Raw genomic sequence first — 3,908 nt, forward strand, 5'->3', positions numbered from 1 at the left:
GAAAATCCATCAAAATTTCAAAACCCCGCAAAAATGCCCATCCATTAGGGTGCAGTTGCGATGGTGCACAGTTAAGCTGCCTCAAAACCTGACACTCAAAATCACTGAAAGGCAATCTCACCTTCAATTCCTCCAACACACAGCTATACATGTAGAAAAATTCAAACCCTTCCAACCTATGAAAAACACGATCGCTAAGCATACAAGGACGCAGCTCAAACAAAACCCCCGAACCACCCCTCGCTATTTTTCTCTTATCTATCTCTTTCACAGATTCTTCATCCAAGAACAATGAACATCGTTTTCTCACATCATCACCCACCCAATCATATGACCAAACAACTTTTTCTTCCTTATCTTTCTCAAAACCCATTTCAAAACCAAAAACCAGAAGAGAAGTTACAAAGACGAAGAGAAGTTACAAAGACGAAGAGAAGAAAAACGTACCTCTTTTGCTCATTCTCTTTTCCTAAAATGCAACTAATACGCCAAAACCTTAGAACCCAATCCAAAACACCACTTGGACTCCAAAAAATAATTAACTTCCCACTAAAAACAGTTTTCGAAAACAACCCAATCAATCACATCAAAAGCCATCACAAACATTGGGAACACGCAAAGCCTGCAGCACGCATTAAATTTTTCTCTCTCCTCTATTTATGGCACTACTTACCCATTAAAAACTGTTTAACAAAGCAGATTGAACTGGGGGCTACAATGCATGATCACCTGCCGGATTCTCCAAAATACCGACTTATACACCAGCTCAAATGACCGATTTATACTTCATTAAAAGCTCAACCTGCTTCATTAAAACACTTTCTCAGGCCAAGCTTGAGGGCTATGATCCGGTCGTTACAAATTCAACATCATAAATCGGTATTATCGCTCATAACTCGGCACTAATCAGATCATTACTCAGAAAGATGACGTTATAGTTCGGCATTTTAAGCATTAAATCGGCGTTTCCATTATTCAAATCAGCCACTTACGTTACAACTCAACTTAACAGATTGATTCACAAAATGAAACGTCCGACCAAACGTTTCACCTTACTTATTACTCTTTAATACAGGCAATAAAGGAGGATCATAACAGACTCATACATTTTTCACCTACAAAAAGGTATGATCTCTCATCTAAAGGAGACATTGAATTCTCAATACTGACTTAAGCTTCGGAGTGCCTTTGCAGGTACACTCCCCCCTGTTTCTTGCTCAAAGCTCTACGCGATTGGACATACTCTTGGAGAAAAGCTCGGATTATCACAAGACCTGAAGGTCGGCACCGAAAGCAATAGCTCGGCGCTGACTCCCAAAGACTGAGCTCTCCCTCCAGGTATCCATACAAGAACAGAAACGATAACATTAAAAACTTGTTTCGCTGATTAGAATGAAGTATTAAATTAGCAAATTAGAAAACTTATATACTAAAACTATAAAAACCAGCCGCATTTAAAAAGAGAATGTAATGGGAGACAAGCATGAATGCATTATACATAATATTCCTCTAAAATAACTAGACATATTAATAGAAGCAGCAGCAGTAGTGCTACAATAGATTACAAGTATATGTCCCTAGCTAATAAATGAACAAATTACAAGCCTTAAAAGTTGAAAGTTAAAAGTCAAATTTGCATTCCATTTATGCTTGGGTTACAGGGTATTCCTATATGTATTAGTACACTTTCAATTAGAATCATAGGATACGATATATAGCTAAAGAGCAACCTAAAGGGACTCTTTGAATGCAGATCAATGCTCATTAGAATTGAAATTATGAGATCAAATTGAAAAAATTTAGCTAATTGTAAAAACTAAACTAATTAAATTGAAAAGAAAAGAAAGAAACTTGCTTGGAATACTCAATGGAGTGAATGAGTGCTGACACGAAGAGCTTTGAGGGCTATGTACACCAGTGGGGCTGATGCCCAGCTTCACGGGTTGGAGCAAGACGATGACGGACGGTGGCCTTCGAAGCTGGTGACCGACGACTGGGTTTTGCCTGTAACATACAACAAAAACCCTCAGGCTTCAGCAACCAATAACAAATAAATTAAGCTCAGCAACAAAAAAGCTCACCAAACAAATCATGAATAGAATAACAATAAGCTCAGGAAGCAAATAATAACCTCAGCAAAAAAAATCATGAACAGAAAATCAAAAATAACAACCAAATCATGAATAGAATAACAATAAGCTCAACAAACAATAAGCTCAGCAAGCAAATAATAACCTCGGCGAAAAAATCATGAAAAGAAAATCAGAAAAAAACAAATAAATCTATTCCAACAAACAATAACCTTAGAAAATCCAGCTAATCAGCAAATGAATTACTAACGAATTACAACTATTATCCAAATCAACTGCTAAACCCTAAACCAGCAAGCAGACGCCGAGGAAATGGCTGCAAAGTTTGTGAACAGTATTACTTACCGGCGGCGAGGAGGAAGGCGAGCAACGGCAATGACAGAGGAGGCGACACCGGCGAACACAAAGAAGGTGAGCTCGGCAACGACAACAACCCGGTGGGGGCTGCGGTGGTCGAACCCGTCGCTGCGGTGGCTACAGGACGTGACAGCTGCTCGATTCGTGGCTTCTATGGACTATGGTCCTCAGAGAAGAAGAGAGGAGCGATGGGTTTGTCTTTGTGAAGAAGATGGTTAACAGACGGGAATTGAAACGACGAGAGAGGGGAGGAAGGTACGTGGCTGGGCAGGAAAGAAGGCTTGCCCAGTTCTCTTATTTTTTTAACCCTACCTTAGGAACTTACGAGACAATGAGGGATTGGGGAAATTTGAGGGGAACTTACGAGGGAATGGAAAAATTTGGGGGGATGATGGAATTTTGGACGACGTCGTTCTGGGTAAAAAGAATGTGGATTTTTAAAAGGAGGGGAAATGACGTCGTTTTGGACAGAGTACTCTATGGTCACCCTTTTTTAAGAAACTATGACCATAGACCTTTTTAGGTCATCCCCCAAAATCGTGACCATAGATACCTTTAGGTCACTCTCAGAAACCGTGACCATAGACCCTTTTAGGTTATCCTTTCGAAAAACCGTGACCAAAGACCCTTTTAGGCCACTTACCAAAACCATGATCATAGACCACTTTAGGTTACCCCCCAAAACTGTGACCATAGACTCTTTTAGGCCACTCCCAAAACCGTGACCATAGACCACTTTAGGTCACCCTCCAAAACTGTGACCATAGACCCTTTTAGGTCACCTTTTTTTGAAAAACCGTGACTATATACCCTTTTTGGTCACTATAAAAAACCGTGACCATAGACTCATTTAGGTCACCCCCCAAAACCGTGACCATAGACCCTTTTAGGCCACCATTTTTTAAAAAACCGTGACCATAGGTACCCTTTTTTCTTAAAACTATGACCATAGCTTTTTTTTGTCACGGTTTTTTACTGTAAGCAAAAAAACCGTGGCCATAGACCCAAAATATTGTAGTGCTAGTCTTAATTTCTTCAACACCTGTCTCTGAACTCTGGAATACTATGCTATTCCGTTCCAACCAAATATTTCAAATAACCGCAAAGAAGCCTATCAGCCACTTCTTTTGCTCAGACTTACAACCTGGTACTTCAATCCAACTTTCAAAAAAAATCTTTAACAGTCCCTGGTATGGTTCAAGCTCTATCAGCACACGTCAACCAAGTGCACCACACCTACCACGTAAACTCGCAGCCAAAAAATAAATGATGCACAAATTCTATATCCTTCCAAGCTCTATTAGCACACGTCAACCAAGTATACCACACCTGCCACGTAAACTCAGCCAAAAAATAAATGATACACAATTCTATATCCTTTTTAAACAAAACACATATATTATCATTATGATTAATAATCTCGAGTCTATTCAGTCTCTCTTTCGTGTTGACCCTGCCTAC

This window comes from Arachis stenosperma, chromosome 8 (genome assembly GCF_014773155.1).
Source record: "Arachis stenosperma cultivar V10309 chromosome 8, arast.V10309.gnm1.PFL2, whole genome shotgun sequence".
NCBI classification, from domain to species: Eukaryota; Viridiplantae; Streptophyta; class Magnoliopsida; order Fabales; family Fabaceae; genus Arachis; species Arachis stenosperma.